We start from the raw sequence: 22878 nt of genomic DNA, 5'->3' as shown, positions 1-22878 counted from the left end.
TGTAAACCCCTTTAATACCCTCATGAGATCTACAAAATATATAGAAGCAGAGACTAAATAAAGTTTATGTCAGCAACTTACATTGTATGTTCACTGTATAACGTTTAACAATTGATAAACATATCAAATATTTGTACCTAATAGCAAGCTTGAAAGGTCTATACATGACAAAAGAAATTTAAAATAGATTTAGCATAATAAAAACCTGCAGAATGTTATATTACATACATGTAGGAAGTTACGTTTAAAAGTAAGACAAATAGATGTTGTATACAAGGCTTCAAATTTCTTTTCAACTCTAAAATATATTTTTTTTTTAATTTAGAATGCCAAAGAGGAAAAGATGTAGTAAGTTAACAAAAAGAGTTAAAAAGAAAAGTAATCCTCGGCCATGGACAGCTGTTGGTACCATTATGGAGGAGATACATGTTGCCGTTCAATCCACACTGAAGATGAAAAGGTTCATTATATGTACGCTTGAATTTGATTGTCATGCTGATTGTTTTCTAGCACCAGTGGGAGGCACAGAGCAACTGATAACACAAAAAATTGAGATATTTGCAGTAAATGAGACACAGAATGAACATGAAGAACCTTGCCTTTCTCCCTTTCAGACTTTATGTAATTTATTACAAATTATCATCACTGATACATATATCCTTAGCTGTACAGATACCGAAATTTGCATAGTTGAACTGTACCATTTCAGTTGCAAGGAAATGAGCATAAAACTCTCAGTTATCATTGACAGTAACATTATAAATGAATGTTTGATAATAAAAATATTATTTATACCTGGAATGATTTTTGTTTTCATATATCTTGGTTTAATTATTGAAAAAGGATGGAATCATATGTAGTGATAGTCTAGATATATTGTTCTGATCACCAGACTGACTGGTCCTTTTCATTTCAGAATACTTTAGTACTGGGATGTATGTCGTGTTTTTTTTTCAGATGTTATTTGGTTGATTGGGGAAAAAAACATAACAAAAAAAAAAACCAAATAGGAACAAAAAATTGTACGGCTTGTGAAATCTATTATCATGCATTTATTATGTTTGTGCCTTTCCAAAGTAAAGAGCATCATTCCTTTATTATGTTTTTGCCTTTCCAAAGTGAAGAGCCTGTAATTCACTTGTGGTTTGTTGCTGTATACAATATTTGGATTTTTTTGTTATTATTTTGTACATAAATCGGGCCATTAGTTTTCTTGATTGAATTGTTAAACCTTTTTCACAAATAGACCTTGTATAGTTGACAGTGCAGTATGAATTTTTCTCATTGCTAAGAGCCTAATGGTTACCTAAAGTTGTTAATGTCTGTGTAATTTGGTTTCTTGTGGAGAGTAAAATATTATATTGCATATACTGTATAGAAAAGAAATGTCATACACTCGCACATCAATATGTAAAGAATATGAAATATTTGCCACTGGACGTTAGGCAACCATCAATTAAATCAGCCTGATCAACAATAAAGGTAGACACATTTTCGTGCAGTTTGTATAAAGTAAAAGAAAAAGGTATTAACTAGCAAATCAAGTCAAGTAGTTGTTAAACTATTTACACATGTGCATGTCTGTTTCAAAACTAAAAGGAGATTTTAACTAGTCAAAAAGTATATTAAAAAGAAGGGAAACATGTACATTTCAAAACATTTAGATATCAATATGGCATTTAAACTGGTGTTTGCTTTGAAGTTAACTTGCCATGTTAACAGAAGTATAGCATAGTAGAATTTTTATTCTTACAAAAATTGTTACATGAAAAGGCAGCAATACCTGCTGCTGTAAGTTTTTATCGTATATTTAGCAGTTCCTTACACTTAAACTATGGTTTAATCTCCTTACATTCGAGGTGAAAAGTGAGACTTACATTGCCATTTTCTATTAAATGATCATTAAATGTAAGTCCTAAATACACAATCCGTGAAAAGGAGAAACCATAAATTAACCGACAATCATAACAAATAACCTCAATGAAAGCTCATAATGTAAATTTCGAAAAACACACGTAGAAAACAATACCGACAATCCCCAAAAAAAACAACTTGATACATGCCCAATTAATAATGAACACAAAAAGTAATAATTTTTTAATGATCTATAAAAATAATGAATACAAGACAAAGTTGATCATGATTAACGGTAAATAAACAAACAAATTAAGTTTTTTTTTCTACTCATTAATTAATTTTATATTTTGTATTTTTGGAAAGATTGTGGACACCTGTGGTGTAACAACTTCTTGTGTACCAGGTGTCAATTAAAACTCTTTTAAACAGGTTGTGATTTACCTGACCATCGAATAATTCAAGCCTAATATACATGTCACACTGTGAAATTATGTCTCCGACACAGGTGTATATTAAATAGGAACCCATTATGAAACTATCAAATAAAATGAACTCTGACACAATTTATTAAGTGTCAACTATTTAATATCTTTTTTTTTTAATTCAATATCAAATTATGTCTCTTTTTCAATAATACAAATCAAAATTAAAATGACATTGAAATAAATATTTATGCATGAACTCAAATTATTTAATTAATTATGTTAAATTTAACACTGGAACAGTTAATTTATGCTTAAACATTCACCCTTACTTCGAGTACTTTTAATACTTTGATAAAGACTCTATTACCCAAAGAGATCTCGCGAGGTTTAAATGTGGCCGAGTTGCCAATCTCTTGTATTATATGTCTCTGGATTTATTTACGAAGAAACGGAATGTGAATTTTGAGTTACGATCATCTTTATATTACAACAAGTCCAAGTTACGATCATCACTAGACGCAGTTACGATCATCATCGTGTTTTTTTGTATCACGATTTTCGTTCTACTCTTTGCTTTTCCGTCATTTAGGAAAAAAGTGGAGAAATTGGCAATATAAAATTTACCTGAATTTTCGTCCGCCATATTGGGATGATCGTAACTGCAGTTACGATCATCACGTTGACGCCAGTGAACCTTAGTTGTCTTTTGACTTTACACTGGTTACTTTAAAGCTTATTAAAGAAATTGCGTTAGGCAGATTAAACATCGACCATGGCAGATACAAACACCACAGTCTGTTATGTTGTCATAATTGATAATTGCATAAATCTAAGATATCCGGTGAACCTTATGCGAATAATATTTGCTTAATTTTTGTCATTTCAAAGCTACCAATATAGGAACAGACTGTTCCTTTGCTAATCAAGTGGGTTTTGTTTTAACTGTGTATGTACAGATTTTGTGTCATTAATGGATATCTATCGGGCCATATCCTTAGTTTTTTCAATTCTATAAAGTATTGTGTTTTCATCTGAATTTGTTATTTTACCATTCTTGTCATAGCATATGCTTTCGTTATTATTCACATTTAGTTGATAATTTCACTCGCTAAATAATTTATTCAACTTGAAAGTTCTTTATGAAGAAATTGTCGAGACAATGAAGTAATTGGGTATTTTACAGTTTTTAATGGTTATTGTTTAATGGTTCAATGTAAATACATCGGAAATTGATGAGACTGTCATTAAAGGGAGAGGGTTAGCTCTATAGAACCAGGTTTAATCCACCATTTTCTACATCTGAAAATGCCTGTACCAAGTCAGGAATATGACAGTTATTGTCCATTCGTTTTTGATGCGTTTTGTTATTTGATTTTGGCATGTGATTATGGACTTTCCGAATTGATTTTCCTCTAAGTTCAGTATTTTTGTGATTTTACTTTTTATTGTTAACATTATGTAAATCAATTTCCGAAAACGTAATAGATTGTATTAAATGTTTCAAGATAGTATAGGAAATACAAATCATTATAATTTATAGCATGCATGACTAACATATTTCATTCTGGCAATTTTCAAGCAAAAAAAATATGCATTGTAATAGTTAAAGATATCGCAAACTGCTTTATTTGGGATACTTTTTTAGTCCTAACATTGAATTACGCAACTGTATTCTCTGCAATAATTATGTTTAATAATAATTATTTGCGCTACGAATCATAGATTTATATGTCGCATACCGTGTAACGTTAAATGATAAAGTTTGTTACTTTTTTTTGCCGTAGAGCAAATTAATGTAGGTCATTAAAATTGTAATAATTGTAAAGAAAACTACTATTATAAGTTAATACAACAACCACCCATCTTATCTAAAGTTTATTGGAATCGTGAAACATCGAATGTTCAAAAGTCTTCGAATGTTTGCTAAATCGGACAGATGCATTTTTATAAAGAAATCTACCATTGTATGATTTCACAAAATAGCTTTGTAGCTATAGTGGTAGTTTTTGTTTGTTGTTTTTTTTAGATTTTTGCTGATTTGTTTTTGAATGTTCACAATTTTATACGACGACCTTTCTTTTAAAGCGGTTTAATTAAAAACTAATCAAATGGACACGTATCTCCAGTCCTTGTAATTTATAGAAAAGAGAAAAACTATAAGATAGTGATGTTCATCTGAATATAATAGAAAACAGTTTAACTCAAAATTTTAAAACATATTTTGAGTGGTTATTATTAATATATAAATTATTACGCATCTCTTCTTCTTCCAAATGATTATAGGTTTGTTGACATGGATCAATATGGGACATTCAAGACAGAAAAAAGGAAAATATCAATAACAATTATTTTTTTAATGAATACAAAGCAACGATAATAGTCAATGCAATGAAACTATGTCATGATGACATTTCTGCTATAAAAAGAACTGTGCAAAGTTTAATTGCAATCCCCTGCTGTTACTTACTTTAATGTTCCACATTACAAATGGAATTTAAAAGATCCGACTTTATTTTTATTTTTGATTTTGTAAAAGACGGGATATGATGATAAAAAGATGGTTGTTAGTTGCTTAGCGTTCATTCGCAAATACTAGTAAATAATTCATCTTCGGGACGATCCTTTTAGTTTAAAACAGTTGTCCTTTTATAATATTGATTTATCAGGGGCGGATCCAGCCATTTAAAAAAGGGGGGTCCCAACCCAGAGTAAAAGGGGGGGGGGTTCCAACTATATGCTCCAATTCAAATGTATTGATCGTCCAAAAAAAGAGGGTTCCAACCCCCGGAACCCCCCCCCCCCCCCTGGATCCGCCACTGTTTATTAATTATCCCTTTTCCCACATAGACATGATCATTTGCAAAACGTGTGTGCAGTGAAAGAAAGATACATATGTCAATTGTCTTACTTTCATGTTTCATCGATAAATAAACAGTAGTATACCGCTGTTTTCTTTTTTTTTATGAACAGCTCCGTCATATAATTCCTCTAACTTCACTGAGGGTTTCACCATCCCAGTAGTCAGCACTTCTGCGTTGACGTGAATTATCATTGATATGGTCATAATTTATAAATTAACTGTTCACAAAACTTTGAAATTTTTAAATACTGTGGCTTTTCTACCTCAGGAATAGATTACCATAACTGGTTTTTTTTTATCCTCAATGCTCTTCAACTTATATATAAAAGATATTGGGTCCAAAAAGAAATCAGACAATGTTTTAAGATTTTGTTTGAAAACGCAAACACAGATACATGTGTAACAGCGGTATCAATAAATTCATAAATGTAGAAATAACAATTACATATAAAAACATTTCAACACTTGTTAACATTTTTGATAAAACACAGAAAATTGCACACACAGATGTACACTATATATTGAAAGCAGTCCTTTTACTTTTATTAGGATTCACTGTAACGTAGGTAGGTAAACAATAAAATTTTAAGGATGTTCGCTTGTCATGTTTTGGAATTTTTGTCAGATTTTCAGAATCCTCTGGTTTCATCCATTTGAATACCTTAAAAAAATTGCCCATTGACCCCCATTTTTCTTTTCATAAATCTGTTACATGTTTAATGATAGGCCATCTGTAAAAGTCTTATAAAAATTTAATTATTTTTTAATTGTTTTTGAGAACTTAAACTTGTCAATGATAAAGCTACAAAAAGTCAAGAGAGAACATTTTCCCGCCAAAATTTCAATGTCTAATATCTCCAAAACAAGCACATTGACCTATATATATTTTTTTCTCTTTTGATTCCTTTATTTATCCCCTATCAATATAAACTAGTGTTTGAAACGCTTATTATTTAAAAAAATGAGAAGCGAACTCCTCTATTTCGGAAAATATTATCTTCGAATTTCGTATAGTAGACAAACATGTGAATTTCCTTAAAATATGTGATCCGATGCCTGAATTATATATGAAGGTAAAGAAGCTTTCTAAAGAATTTTATTTTAGACATCGATTAAAATCGTCCATGTCATCAAACTTTTATATCACTATACTACTTTTTAACTCTCGTGTTAAAAAGTATAAACAATTAAAAAGAGTAGCCCATTTGATTATATATTCAATGCCAGAACAGAATTATCCCATTTCAGGTTTAATTGTGTAATTGGCTTTAAGCAAAGCATAAATCTATACAATAAAGTACAAAGTTTTGATTCATTATTCACAGTTTAACACATATTTAAAATCAATTTAACTTTCACCTTTACCTTCAGAGGAAATCTTCCCATTCCTTCATAAACCATGCGTAGTGTTGCTAACTTGCTGTGTCCTTTTGCAAAATTTCAAGTGAGTCTGTTGCATGAAATTTGTTTGATTGTTATCTCATTTTTTAAATCGTATCTGTGACGTATCCTTAATTGAGTAAAGACAAGTACGATAGGTACAACACATAACACACTGTAATAACTTGACTAGCAAGCTCACAATACTCTTCAACTTAAAACAAAAGATACCACAGCTTGCTGCGTTTTTGTTTTGATGTCCTTAAATGTTGTAAGCATTTTGCTTTACTTTATTTTGATTGCGCCAAACGGATAGAGTGCACAAACGATGAGACAATATTCAGTTCCACGTGTGGCCAAAAAAAGGGGGACGAAAGATACCAAAGGGACAGTCAAACTCATAAATCTAAAACAAACTGACAACGCCATGGCTAAAAATGAAAAAGACAAACAGAAAAACAATAGTACACATGACACAACATAGAAAACTAAAGAATAAACAACACGAACCCAAGTTGATTGAATGTTATTATACAGCAATCAAAGTAAAATATTTATTGCCATAAGCAGGTGATATGATAATTGATACTTTTTAATTGTGTCTCGCATGAACTGAAATAAGGTTTTGTCTTTGAAAAGAAAAATCATTTACTTACATGTCTTTTTAACAGTTTTGTTTTGGTTTGAAATGATTAGTTATTGCATTTATAATAATCAAACTGCGAAGTTTCAACTTTTGCAAAATATTAGGGGGCGATTAAGAAATTGATACTATTTATTGCCACCTATCTGTCTTTGTTTATTGAAATGACAACAATATTAACAAAAGGAAGAAAAGTAAAACAAAATTACCTAACTTCTTAAAAACTTAAAAAAATTAACGTCATCCATCAACCACGGAAAAAGAAAAAAAGTATAGTCTCCCACTTATATGAAAGTTATTTATAGTTCCGTTATATTGACACATATGAGTGGGTAACCCAAACAGACGTAATTGGTTGATTATAAAATTGAGAATGGAAATGGGGAATGTGCCAAAGAGACAACAACCCGACCATAGAAAAAAAAAAACAACAGCAGAAGGTCACCAACAGGTCTTCAATGTAGCAAAAAATTCCAGCACCCGGAGGCGTCCTTCAGCTGGCCCCTAAACAAATATATACTAGTTCAGTGATAATGAACGCCATACTAATTTCAAAATTGTACACAAGAAACTAAAATTAAAATAATACAAGACTAACAAAGGCCAGAGGCTCCTGACTTGGGACAGGCGCAAAAATGTGGCGGGGTTAAACATGTTTGTGAGATCTCAACCCTCCCCCTATACCTCTAGCCAATGTAGAAAAGTAAACGCATAACAATACGTGCATTACATACATACAACTGACTTAAATACTAAAAAGAAACATTCAAATAAATCTAAAAATAAAAAAAGACGTAAAGAAAAAGATGTTGTTGTGATATTAAAGTTGACAATACCAAAGAAGTTTTAGTAGGGAAAGATATAAATTGACAAAAATGTAGATAACTAAGATATCTTTTTGCATTGAAATGGAAAAAAAACGTTTGTCATATTTTATTATTATTTCGCAAGAACTTGCTTTAAAGAAAATAGCACCGTACTTCTGTTAAAGACCGGGGTAAATAGTGCATATGATATATGTACGACTTGTATAATCTAGCAACATATAAAATGTGTGAATGAACATGCTTAGCACACGTCACTTCAATGTAATTTTCAGCCTTTCCAAGTAAAACTACGCATTGATATTTTACAGAAATATTTTTGATTGATTCAGCGTTTATAAAGTTGTTGTGCTGCTTTAAACAAATTAATAATATCAGACCCGAAAATTAAAACGGCGATTGTGACCAGAAATAGTACGCCGACTGCACCAATCGATTTTGCAGAAGGACGATTATCTGGTGCAGATATTTTTGTACGTAAATATGCCGATGTGTTCGTCTTATCGATTGTTAAATTTTTTCGCAAATTTTCAAGTTCATCAGTAAGAATCACTCGTATTTCATCCATTGTAAGATTTAAGTTTTTAAGATAGAGCCATTTATTATTCGGGACGCGCGAACATGGACACTTGCATACTTGGTTTTCTTGAGTACTTTCGCCAACTATGGTAGTTGTTTGTTGAAATGGAATATTGCATCCGTCTGGGATTGAAACTAAAAGAAAAAAAAATTATACGTTATAGTAAAAATTTAATAAAAATCAAAGTAACAATCATAGTACGGAACAATATTTCTTATGGAATCAAAGTAGTGCTATACAATTTCTTATATTCTTTTGTTTTTTTGCAAAACTTTTGCGGTTTTTCACAAACTTTTGCCAATAATTTTCGCTTTTTATTTTTTTTGTTTTCACTACTTATTGGTAATCTGATTATCTCTGGTTGAACAAGCTTTGTCTTAATCGGATTTTAATTCCATATTCAACTTAGCCCTCCTATCTGAATCAAACCTAATGTTTAGGTTTTTTTTTATCCCACCACCTTTTCCAACAAACAAAAAATCGAAACTGAGAATACTTTTATATTAGGAATTCATTTGTGGTATTGTTTGACCGTTTTTCGCGGACAAATATACATTTTCGAAAACATATCAACAGTGACGCTTCACATATGCCTAGTACGACAGGCAAAATTTTTGAGGAGGGATTATCTCAAGATGTTCAGTGAGCAGAGGTACATATTTATCTAATTAACATTTTGAATAATGTACAAAAACCTCATTTTCAATTATTTCATTAATTTACTGGCACTGTACTGAAGCTGAAATTGATCAACCGTCGTGTATTCTTTTATAAAATAAAGGGGGATGGCTTTGTGTAAGTAAGCAGAACTTTACACAGAAACAGACTGAACTCTCAGGATTCTATTGCGTTAAATCGTGAAAATGGAAGTCATTATAGGGATGTCGCGCTTTCAATTTAGCTCTTGAAAACTGATAATTGATCCTCATTGAAAAATTGCGATCCTCATTACCTCATTGCGAAACATATTTTTATAAAGGAAGTCATTATACATACAGCTTAAGGGTAAAGACATAAATACGAAATATAGAAATGATTCAATAACTGGGATAAGGAAAAAAGACCAGTGCTCTTATAAAAATCCGTCTCCTTAAATTCAAAATAAAATTACTAGCTATAATTACATGCTGCATAGCAAACGAATGTAGTCACTGATTACAATAACATAGAGAGAAATATTTTAAGTTTATTCATATATATGTTGTGTACATTTTCTTATTTTGTTCAGGTTATTACTTGTACAAAAACTTTATACAAGTAATTACTTGTACAGATACAATTGTACAAGGAATTACCTGTACAATTTTTGGGGAGAAAAAGATAATAACTTGTACAACTCACTATCTTTAAGTTATATTTGTTTTTTTTTTATTTAAAAACTATTCTTTGTTAGTCTGGATTTTTCGGGCATTTTTTCGTATTTTTTAAATTTGTATTGTGTTTGTTTTTCTTTTCTTATTTTCAAGTGTTTATTAGTATTTCTTTTGAAATGTTCGAAGTTTACAGGATGTGATACGACGAACAACTAATTTGATGATTTCAGAGCGACTTTTTTTTCAAAAAACACTGTTCACACATCTGAATAAAAAGTTTAATAATTTCTCAGCTGATATTTGCAAATTGTTTTTTTAACTCCTTATATGTTGTGTGGATGCCTCCATAACCAACTCCAGAATGTGCAGTTCTAATCAACGGGTAAAGTTCATCTACTGTACAATAATATTTTTTTCAATTCCTGCTTCACTCAAAACACCATACTGCTTTAAGAAATATCTTTAAAGAGCAGTCTTTTGGGAACTTAATTTTGCTTCCTTTGCATTACCAATAGCCTCTCTGTATCTTTTTACGTGTAAATATTTAATTATTAGAAGATTTATTGTCTTCACACAATTTAGTTATTTTATCGTGAAATTTGTTTTCTATACTGTTTCCTATCTCTTCACTTTAGTTTTGACCACTTAACTGAACAGTTTTAATCATAAATATGATATATAAAATGTACTCACTTATTAGGAGTTTATATCTTTAGGCTAAGTAATGTATAATTTCAGCTGCGTCGGATAGAAATCGATCTTATGCAAGTGCATGTACACAGATACATATCTAAGACTTTGATCGATTTTGGAATAATTAAGATATAAAATCTGCATTTTGGTCCGTTTAAAAGGGTTGTCTTCTTAAGAAAACCTACTTTTGGAACAATTACAGACCTTCCGTAGAAATTATTTTAACCCAAAATAGGTTAACAGAGGTATTGATTTTCGTTTGCATAAGGTCGATTTCTACCCGACGCAGCTCATTTGTTAAAAAAGGGAAACGATTTGTTGTGAACATCAAATAGAATAGGCCAAGGTAAAATAATGATTTGCACAAGTTATTATCTTTTTCTCAGTAAAAATTGTACTAGTAATTACTTGTACAATTGTATTTGCACAAGTAATAACTTGTATGATGGCATCATACAAGTAATTATTTGTATAATTTTTTGTACAGGTAATAACCTGTACAAAATAATAACATATACACGACATATATATATATATATAAAAATAGTAAAGTAAGGAGGTGAAATGTGTTTTAGAAATATATTAAAGAATGAAAAAATATTTCTTTATTTAAGGGAGAAAGTTTACTGAATGCAGGAAATTACATTTGATGATGCTCAATAGCTATTTGTTTTTAAATACAAATGACATATAAGGATCGTAATGGTGGATAAATTTATCGGTTTTCAAGAGCTTAATTGACAGCGGGCTAGGCTATCACAATGCCTTCAATTTGTACGATTGTAAAAAATTACCTAGAATAATGGAAAGATAATTTTGACGAAGTAAAATCCTGACGGTTAAAATAAAATTGGAGACTAAATACTTGTTATTGTTATCCTTACTATAACATTGAATATATGCATTGAATTTCTGAACGAGAAAATATGACTATTTAAGAACTTAATTTTTACACCACTGGATCGGTGCCACTGCTGGTGGACGTGTCGTCCCCGATGGTATCACCCGCCCAGTAGTCAGCACTTCGGTGTTGACATGAATATCAATTATATGGACTTGTAATAAATTTCCTGGTGACAAAACTTCAAATTTTCTTGAAAAACTAAGGATTTTTTTATCCCAGGAATCGATTACCTTAGCTGTATTTGACACAACTTTTTAGAATTTCGGGTTCTCAATGCTCTTCAACTTTGTACTTGTTTAGCTTCATAACTATTTTGATTTGAGTATCACTGATGATTCTTATGTAGACGAAACGCGCGTCTGGTGTATTAAACTATAATCCTGGTACTTTTGACAACTATTTACACCACTGTGTCGATGCCACTACTGGTGGACGTTTCATCCCCGAGGGTTTCACCAGCCCAGTAGTCAGCACTTCGGTGTTGACATGAATATCAATAATATGGACTTTTAATAAATTACCTGTTGACAAAACTTTTAATTTTTCTGAAAAAAACTAAGGATTTTCTTATCCCATGATTCGATTACCTTAGCTGTATTTGAACTTTTTTGAATTTCGGGTTCTCAATGCTCTTCAACTTTGTACTTTGTGCTTTATAACTATTTTGATTTGAGCGTCACTGATGAGTCTAATGTAGACGAAACGCGCGTCTGGTGTATTAAAGTATAATCCTGGTACCGTTGACAACTATTTGATGAATAAAAATATAATTTTTTGCTTTATAATACGTAAAATACACTTGTCAAGGTTTTTCTCTTTCAATTATAAGTATGTAAATTTGACAGTATATATCGGAATTCAGTCCGCTTCAGAATTATTTAAGTATATAAATTTGAATTTCAATAAACACTTGTAGAAACTGGAATTCTGATTTACACTTGTGTCAGGCCAGTACAAAACAGAATTCCAAATATCCATTTGTAAAACATTGTGATTTCCAGATTGTACTAGGAGGATCTTTGATTGTACTATAGATGACAGCAACAAAAAATATATTTTTTTAATTTTCTTTCTAGTAAGCCCAATTTATCAAACTTGTCTGAATTAAGAAAAAGAAAATAGGTTCATGCGAAGCACTTGAAGAGTATAACAGCAATCTAATGTGCACGTGTTCCATAATACTTGATAAAAAAAATATAGATACCTATGCATATGTAGGTATTGTTAAACCCTTCAATTGTGACAAATTGTGAATAATCAGAAGGATATTTTGACCAAAATTGAAATTTTATTGGAAGTATTTCAAATGTTGTCTCATAGGTTAGGTTCAATTCATTTATATTCATTATGTCTTTCGATACATTTTTTTTTAGAAATACAACAAAATTTTCAATGTCTTCAAATTAATATTCAGAAGACAATCTTGCTACTTTTTTTAAAAAAACAATCGGTTCCCTTAATTCTATTCAGGTTGTTAAGTAAAAATTATTTGCTTATCGAAATACCATTAAAAAAAGTGTAAGCAGATGATGCTTAATTTAAAGAATTTCCAAGAAATTTATATATTTCACATATGTAACGAAAAGTATTGAAAGTGGCATTGTATCTTCCTTAATTGGTAGATATAAGAAGATTTGGCATGTATTATTTAGTTTTCTTTCTCAAGTGGATAGTAAAATTAAAAACAAGTGTATATTAAGGTCCAGAATCTTATTACTTATAACTAATGCTTTAGTAATATTCTGGATCCTACTCAAGTACAGTTCAGAATCATATTACTGGTTCAAATGTTTACTAGCAGATTTTGGAATTCAGATTTGTACAAGACGAATTCAGTATCCTACTGAATTCCAATTCGTACTATAACATAAATATTACTTCAGTTATTGGTAAGACTGTTTAGTTCCTATAATATTAGTTAATATGATAAAACAAAATAGTATAGGGAAAGGGACTTTATAAAAATACATACCTTCTGTGTTGAAGTGCCAATCTGCAGATACGCCACCTGCTGTTGTAACTGCAATTTTCTTTATAGGTAAAGGAGAATCGTCATTCAAAGTCATAGGTTTATATGGTGTTTTTGCGTATACAGTGCCATTGTTCCACCAGATGATTTTGAAGTTTTTATATTCGTGATGCCCTAAGAAAACGTCATAATTATCGAGAACGCCCGTGGTGTTTAGCTCACCTTTCCACCTCCTGATTAATGAATACATATCCCCTATACCAAATGCTATTTCATATAGAGGGTCTGAATCGTCATTTCCAGAGAGTAATGCAACGAAAGCATTTTTTGTACCTCGAATCTCGAAATTCATTTCTCCGCAAATGTCTGAAAGGAGTTCTAGATCCTCTAAAACTGTATATTCATAACTTCCATTCGTTGTTAAATAGATATCTGTAAGCAAAGAATCATTTATTAGATTGTATTGATTTCGATATATATGAGTGGCATGTTTCTGTTTAAAGATATCATACAACTTTAAGAAAATTATATCAATATAAATAAATAATGTTTCTAGTTCCCATTTACCGATTTTAATTGCAACTGTCTCTTCTAATTTCTGACAAAAATATAATGGAGGTAAAAAGAGTGATGCAACCTTTTTTTCTTTTTTTCATATACATACTCAGTAGAAGAAAACGAAGGATATAGGGTATCCATCCATGACACAAATCAGTATATGCAGATCACAACACACAACGAAAAGGAAAAACGTTTTAATTGCTGTTCTTCATTTCAAAGTCACAGTGAGGTCTCCATTACCGGGATAAAAATTTCACCTCAGTTTGTTGTTATGACATCTTAATTCTTAATGTGAATGGTTTGTTGTCTTATTGTTGTGTATACCACATCTTCTCTCAATCAAATTGAAAAATTTTGAAAATTAATGAAGGGGGCGAAAAACATCTGTTAAAAAAAAAGTGTAAATATATTTTTGCATTACTCTTATTGTTTTTAGCCATGGCTCTGTCAGTTTATTTTCGATTTATGAGTTTGACTGTCCCTCTGGTATCTTTCGTCCCTCTTTTAATTATAATATGTATGGTTTATTCGTATGTTGATGATACTTTTTGAGGAACATTTATTATTATTGTTTAAAAATTAATACATGTGTATGTCGACTAAAAAAAAGTGTTGATACATCTATGGTCGGGGCTAATTTCAAGGACACTACTACTGTCATGTAATTCAAATTTACTTTAATGATAAAGAAAAACTTGATATTTTTGATGAATTACATTACGAAGTTTTAACTCATGTTTTATCTTTAGTCATGTATCATGATTTGACAATGAAATATGCTTAAAAGTTTAAGAAAATCGGCTAATTTACATAAAAAAATACTCCACTTAAATTAATCTTTTTATTGTATTATTTTAACATGGAAATAGGGGGTGAAATATTAATTTTTCGAACATCTGATATACAGAAACAAACAACAACTACTTAATTACAGGCTTCTGACTTAGAACAGGCACTTACAGAATGTGGCGGGGTCAACATGTTTGCTGACACCCTAATCGCGGACATAGATTTAACAGCATAACATAAGAACAAACTTTAAACAACCGTTGAAAGGTATGAATTTATCTGATCAATATAAAGCACAAAAAAAAAACGCACAAAACACATAAGTACCGATCTGAGAACACTCATCCTTTCTGAAAACTAGTTCAGAGCTAATAACAAATCATAAAAAACATCAGTTAACCAAGATTAATTTATAAATCAGTAGATACCCAACATCAAATGTTTGCTGCTAATTTTTGTTAGACATTTAAATCATTGTCAACCATACTACATCTCCTTTTGTGTACTGACATATTGTTATGAATGCACGGTAGTTAAATGCGCAGCCATACATCAGCTGTTAATTACAATTCAGTCTGATCATTCAGTTTATTCATGCCAGTTTGCATTTTTTTAATGAACTTGATGACGCAAAGAAGAATATAAAACTGAATGGGTTTTTGAACACTGATGCTACATCTATCTGCAAGGACCTAACTGTCCTACTTTCATTTCAAATATATTATTATGTATTCTTCCATCAGACAAAGACCCTGACGATATCATTTGTGCTTGTATCCCATTGTATTAACATAATCATAAATGATTTCGGCGTTAAAATCCAATAAATATTCCCAAGGCGTTTACTAAAGAGGCAAAACTGAATACTAGTACCATAATTATCGCGATTATCTTACACAAAATGTTAAATTGCTAGATCTGCCAACTGCCCTTTTAAAATTTTAAACACTTATTTAATAAGCCAACGAACGTGACTTCAGAGTTAGTGTGAAACTTTCTACTCTAGAGGATGTGCAAATCAAATATTGATACTGCAAAAAATAAAGATGTTTAACAGTTACAATATAAGACGCTCTACTGGTACAATAGTATACAACATTTGACTTCTTTACTAGTACAACTGTATTTCTTATTCTTAACTAAGACAAGTTGGAAGGATTAGTCCAACTTATTTCATGAAACAAAATGATCAGTGTGAAATTGGAAAGCATAAAGGAAAATCACACAAATACTGAACTCCGAGGAAAACTCAAAACGAAAAGTCCCTAATCAAATGTCAAATTCAAAATCTCAAACACATCAAATGAATGGATACCAACTGTCATAGCTTAACTTGTCATCAATTGATGGAGAGCAAATTCTTTTAGTAGATTTCTATTGCTAAAAGATTATAATCCTAAAAGCCAGATGTTGTTACAAAATATTGAGGTTGGGAGATTGGAATAATGGTGCTTGCTTGACAATAGGTCATACATATTTTATTACTCGAATAAACAACAAATAAAACAATTGTTCAAGTCCTGCAGAGCGAGTTGACCTGGACATTGGACTGTTTCTGCAAATTTTATAAAATCTTGACAGAAAAACTTGCAATAGGTAACTCACAGACACCGCTCCTAGAATAACAGGGATTTTTTTACATTGAGAGAGCTCTCAGAACTCTCCCGACACAAAATATAAATGTGAAAACATACATGACGCGGACATCCTCAAAAACGCAACCAAAGACAACGGAAGACAAACCCCACCATAAAATCGGGTTGATTTTCGATGCTCCGGAGTAGTAAACAGATCCTGTTCCACACGTTGCCGTCATCAGTGAAACATATAATCTTTTTGAGCAGCAACCCTCCATCAAAGAAATCTTAGTAGGATTTAAAAGCTCTGGAAAATCGTATCAACTGGGAGATATATACTCCTTATGCAAGAGCTTCTTAAATATTGCTTCAAAAAAAAGGAAAGTTCACAATTTTGTAGCTGAAATCATCTCATGTGTCGTAAAATTTTTGTTTTCAACCGACCCTCACTGTGCAAATGTTTTAATACTAGAAGATACTAAGATTGTATGTATTATGATAATTTTGGAATTTTTAGTATCAACATCTGATTTACGTCGCCTCTACGGCGTGTAGTTTCACAATAACGTTAAGGCCTTGTTTGCTTGCTGATAGCATTGATAATAATAATTCAGAAATAGGTTTCATGAAAATCCAGCAAAATAACTTTGTTTGCAAGGACACTTATTTGAAAGTTTAAACATTCCTATTGAAAACAAGTAAAAGAGTCTTTAAAAAATATAAGTGTACATAGATAAGTATCGTTCAGGTTTTATAGCCAAAACGGGTCAGTTTGTGTCTTTCTTTTTCTTCAGCTTCTTGAAGAGGACCTATAATTCCTCAACTGTCATTTAAGTCATTTTCAAAACAGAAACCAATATATTTAAGTTTATTTTCTTATTTTTTATTATGCACTTAGGCTTTGTCGTACAGTACATGTTTCAAGTTGAATTGCTCATACCTTTTTTCCTGAAAAACTGTTCAGAAGACTCTGGGCTCATATTAGGAATGTACATGTGGTAAAAATTGCAAATGTCATTCAATTTATGTATCTATGATGGTTTTTTCTCTCTCAAAATATTGTTATTGCCAATGAACTTCTGTTTAATGGGAAAATTATCCCGCTCGATTTTGTTTTATAAACCCTTCAAGTATATTGTCCTACCTTTAACATCTTGAAACTTTTTTCTTTTACTTTCGTGTTCATGATTTCGATTCGCAAACCAGACCAACGACTGCTGTTTGGTCTTAAGCCTATTTTCACAATGACAATAAGATACGTGTACCATTTACATTTAAATTCAAGCATAATGCAAAGGATAACAATAGTTAAATTTACGTTATTATGTTATATATAAATCACTTACCTGCACACAAAATATTACCAAAATATCCAGAAATTACAAAAATTAAAAAACTAATCATTATCCTTAAATGTTTCTACAATTCATTGCAACTCCTCATTCCACTTGTTTGTGTTAGTATTGCATTATTGGTATTTAAATAAATAAATCATATACAGATCGTGAGTCCAAAGTCGCAAGGGAATCCTTGTAATTATATGTTTGTTTTTCGTTGACATACCAATGTAAATCTCATAGGCACACTTAATCATTTGATATCATCATACTTTTCAAGTAATCGATCCATTTATATGTAGAAAAACAAATCTAATAAAAATAAATTCTATTCAACTTTTACGTTTTTTTTCCATTTTGAAATTAAATTTTTTATTGTACTCGATTCATTCTCTTCCACTGTTACAATGTCATTCCCATTTATCATTTCTAACAATATGATAATTATATAATAAAACATGGTACCCTATGAAAGGACATTTTGGAAATAAATCCTTCAATAATTCTTATGCATCCAAATGCATCATACAAATAATTTTTCTCTCTCAATAAATCGATAATTTGAAATATTTATATATGTCTCTTTCTGTGGCTTTTAAAACTTAAAACTGAACGTGTTCTTAATATTTTGATTGCTTACATCTTATTTGTTGTATCTTAAAATGATTCTGATCTTGCTCCTAATTCTTTTTTTTTTTAAATAAAGATATAAAGATAGTTCTGATCAATAACATTATAATTATATACAACTTTTAAATATTTGACTCTACGTCAAAAACAAGATACGACCATCGCAGTCTTAACCCATTAATCACTTTAGTTAAATAAATTTAGTCATGTTCAATAAGTTGTTGACCAACCTAATTGATCTCGTTAGTTATAAATTAATTAGTTGAAACAGTTCTTACAGATATGTTTTCATCACACAAGCTAATTAAAAAGCATCAAAGGTACTCAAATAAAAAGTGATTGGTTTTTTTTTTCATATATCCTATCTTAAAATCTTCACCTGATCCAAAACAATACTCATCACTTCAATAAATCAAAGTAGAGTATATAATGCATATACATTTTGTAATTAGAAACGAAAAGAACAAACATAAATCACAGGTGAAATACGATGCTGGGTAAGGGAAACAGTTCGTTTTTGGTGTGTTTTGTCATTTAATTTTGCTATGTGATTATGGACTTTCCGATTAGATTTTCCTCTGAGTTCAGTATTTTTGTGATTTTACTTTTTTCTTGCATCAATAGCCAACGATCAATTTTACTAATTCATTGTATCTGAGAAGGAGAAAAGTCGTAACTCTAAGTGTTTGTTTCTCGGCCTTTGACCCCAATGCTTTCAAAAAGATCGTCGTAAAGTGTATTGAGGTTGTACAATAGTTCGACTTATCCGATAGTCTGTGTGTTTAACTTTGAGTCTGACTTACCCCAATGTTTAACGTTAATTTCTTTGGTAAGCTAAAACTGACTCACATTTTCATAATGTTCATAAACGAAAGTATCTGTGTATTTACTGTCTGCCTTTTCTAAGTCTTTTGAAGACGAAAAGACTGCCTGACTTACAAAAACAAAATAATCCTGGTATCAATGATGAGTATATTTTGGTAAAAAGGAAGATAATTCCATTCTTTAGGGGCAGATTGAGAGTGAATGTTCATGCTTTTTTACAAGTATCTTACATTGTTTAGTTGTATATTTTCGTGAGTATCCGTCAATATGGATTTTTACGGCTCCAGTCGTGTTCATTGCAATCTTTTTGAGGGTTATCACCATTTGTCTACTTCTGTTTGGGTTTGTGTATTGTTGCTACCGCAGCTCTATTGGAACCCAATTTATAGTCTTTATGTTTTTTTCTGCTGCTGTTTAAATCTTATTTTTGTAAATGAAGATTAAAAAGAGTTATATACGGACTAATTGGGAGTTGATAGTCAGGGATGTGATGGTTTTTCAGGATTTTTACAAAAAATAACGAACTCTGAAGTAATTTCAAAAAGGATGAGTCCACAAAAAAATTACAAAATCAAAGGTAAAAAAATGTTAAAAAAAAAACCCATCTGACTTTGGACAGACATTTTCCGAAGAAAATGTTTGGTTGTGGGTAATACCTGGTTTATAGCTAGATAAACCTTCCACTTGTATCTCTTTATTATATAGTTTCTTTATATTGAAACAATTGGGTGAGCAAACACAACATACATAATAGGTTAATGTGACAATAATTTGGATCCAACAGCCAAAAATGTGTAAACAAACATCACAGTCATACAACACAATAGACCACTTTCGAGTTCATCCGTCACCGGAAAAAACTCATCAATAATACGCGCCTTTATGACGTCATTTACCAGTTAAAGGGGGTCGCCTGTATCCCTGCACTATTTACGTTCATCGAGCATCTTAGTGATCGTCATTGTGCAGGATAAACTAGAAATAATGGTTGTTCTGTAGGTACTTAATGACCATTTCCTAATGACAGCAATGCTGATTGTCAATTTTGAGAATTCGATTTGCCGAATAATTCGTACAATATAGAATTATAGTTTTCCAACCACTCGCTCAACATTGGAATGGAAGTGACGACGCCCCTAAACGCACAAATGACGTTCACTAAAACCAGAGTTTTTGACGGAAATGCATCGAACTCGAAAGTTGTCTATTGACAAAATAAATCAAACGAACATACAATTAGTCCAACAAAGACGCCAACACACACAAAGGTTGTAGTTTATTGTAAATTTTGTACTTGATATTAACCTCAGCAAAAAGTTTTTGTCGTCGAAAGCACTTAGATAATATATAAGATACACTTTCTCAATAAAATAAAAAAAATGCAGTTTCTTGTCCCCTTGTAGAAAAACATTATCAATCGTTTGTAGTTTAATACTAACTTATATTCAACTTACAAATACCTTTCTACGTCAACTTCCAAATAGTTTTCATGTAAAATACCAAAGTAAGTAAATAAAGCCTCAAGATTGTTTCATTGTCAAAACATATAAAGCGCCGACGTATGACATACGTTTCCATGATGCCGCAATCATGTTCTCTTGTAAGTGTCTTTTGTGCACAGAGTAAATTTGGCTAGTCCGATGCCCTTTTCTGGGTTATCCTGCATCAGAAACGTTTAATCCGACATAGTTATAGACGAGAATGCATAAATATTTAAATAGTAGGGGAATCTTGTGACCAAAAGATACCTGGTATAGCTTATATTTTCTGAGGTAAGCTTTGCCTGATAAATTCTTAATTTTTCAAAGGAGAACTTAGGAAAAATATATAAAAAATCATGTCAGTACTTTAAAAGAACTAACAATTGAGCTGCTGACACCCTCTGGAACAAGCAGCCAACCATTCAATAGCAATCGACAACGATCCATTGAAAACGAAAAACCACGATATTTTTACTCATATATTAAGTTTCAGCTTTTATTTTGTTTCTTTCTGCTGATTGATGAGCTAATGAGATTACTTGGTGTGGGTAATGAAGACCAGTACAATAACGTTCCGAACACATAAATTGCGTTTTTGGCAATAGTATTTTTTCAGTCTGTCCTTATGCGGACTATTAACAAAGAAATGTATATCTATTTACAAGAAAACAAGTCAGTGCCAAAGTCTCTACAACTCATAGAATGCTTGTTTACTGCTTGACCTATGCTTACGCAAAGAATTAAATAGGCTTTTCACATGTCTTTGTCTATTAGATGTTGGACTTGATTATTCAACAGATATGTTCGTTTTATTCGGTTCTTACAGGGATATTGATGATACTTCCTTTTTACAACAAACTGTTAGGTAAATTAAAGATAATTAAACTGTTCTAGTGGAACATGCAGCCAAATGGAAAAAACAACATTTCTTAAATCATTGGGGATTACGAATGGCTGACTGTTATTAAAATCTTTAGTCAAATTATGTTTGTTCTTTTTTATTGATTATATCTGTAAGCAATTACAATCGACAAATTGCAACATATGCTATAAGATTTAACACGTAAACAAACTGAAGGGCACTGAATTACAATATGTGCGTGTGCTTGTAAGATTGCGTGATTAAATCGCTTGTAGTAATATTGCTGTCGCATGTTTTAAGAAGCCCAATTGAAGATTGGATACCTTGATATACGATGTATTTGGTCTGAGAAAAAGACTTGTGGCTTAATAAAGTTTGTACACTTTGTAGTGTTGAATTTGCAGTCATACCAGCCTTGTTAAGGGAGTTAAATCTAAAGCAAGTGTTAGCAGAACCACACTTGTTTGGCATGTTAGAAATTCACGGACAAGAAATTTAAATCAACTTGTTAAAAGGCATATTTGTTTAGTTTACGAAGTGCATATTTTTTTAGTTTTTGCATATACGAAGTGCATATTTTTTTAGTTTACGAAGTGCGCCTTTGTTTTTTAGTAGCTCTAATTTATCCGTCCTAGATATCTCCCCTGTTTTTAATTCATTTACTAAGTATCTATCTCTGATGACTCTTATGTATAGTAAAATAAAAAACGAATTCCAAAATACTGATACGTTTAATGGGTTTTATAAGACAGGAAGTAAAAAAACGTTGAGTTAGTATTTATATTCGTTCTGAATATACATTTCCCTACAAAACGTTCGATTTAACAAGCTTACGACAAACGGGACTAAATATATTTTGGGGAGCATGATTCCTGCGATTCGTCCTTGAATCCTGTGAAAGTGAAGACCGGTACCGTAATAAGAATCCTATTGTTTATTCACTTCAACGAACTATTAATTGTATATTATCTATCTTGTAAGATATTATTTTTGTAATGAAATTACCAGATCATCTGTTGTAAAATTATACCAAGAAAAAATACCATCTAAAATGTTTAAAGTATAGACAAAATTAACATATTTGTTTTTTTTTAGCAACAGTTGAATATTTATGAAACAATTTCGAAGAATGACTGTTCAACTAAATACTGCATATCAAAATATCAATAAAATTTGATTAACTCTGCGGAAATACGTCATGACTGCATTGTAATACCTAGATCTCACCAGGTAGATATGAAAGTTGGGTCAAAATGAAAAGAAAGACCAGTGTTCGCTGTTAAACTAGTGTCGATTGCAATTACTTGAAGGCAAATTATCTATCAAACTTATTAGGCCATATCCATTTCATATCTGCAGTATAATTCC

The 22878-nt window shown here is 31.1% G+C and overlaps 1 long non-coding RNA gene across 1 annotated transcript; it reads right to left on the bottom strand.

Annotated features, from left to right (window-relative positions):
* Nucleotides 1-7528: 7528 nt before the first annotated feature.
* Nucleotides 7529-18048, bottom strand: LOC139523947 (uncharacterized). Its single transcript, XR_011664716.1, has 3 exons — nucleotides 17722-18048; nucleotides 13452-13880; nucleotides 7529-8703 (listed from the first exon to the last, which is right to left on the bottom strand). It is a non-coding gene; the product is annotated as an uncharacterized lncRNA (long non-coding RNA).
* Between the last annotated feature and the right edge of the window lie 4830 nt (nucleotides 18049-22878).

Source organism: Mytilus edulis, chromosome 5 (assembly GCF_963676685.1).
Source record: "Mytilus edulis chromosome 5, xbMytEdul2.2, whole genome shotgun sequence".
NCBI classification, from domain to species: Eukaryota; Metazoa; Mollusca; class Bivalvia; order Mytilida; family Mytilidae; genus Mytilus; species Mytilus edulis.
The sequence above is the reverse complement of the archived record's forward strand: the minus strand, read 5'-3'. Positions and strand labels throughout refer to the sequence as shown.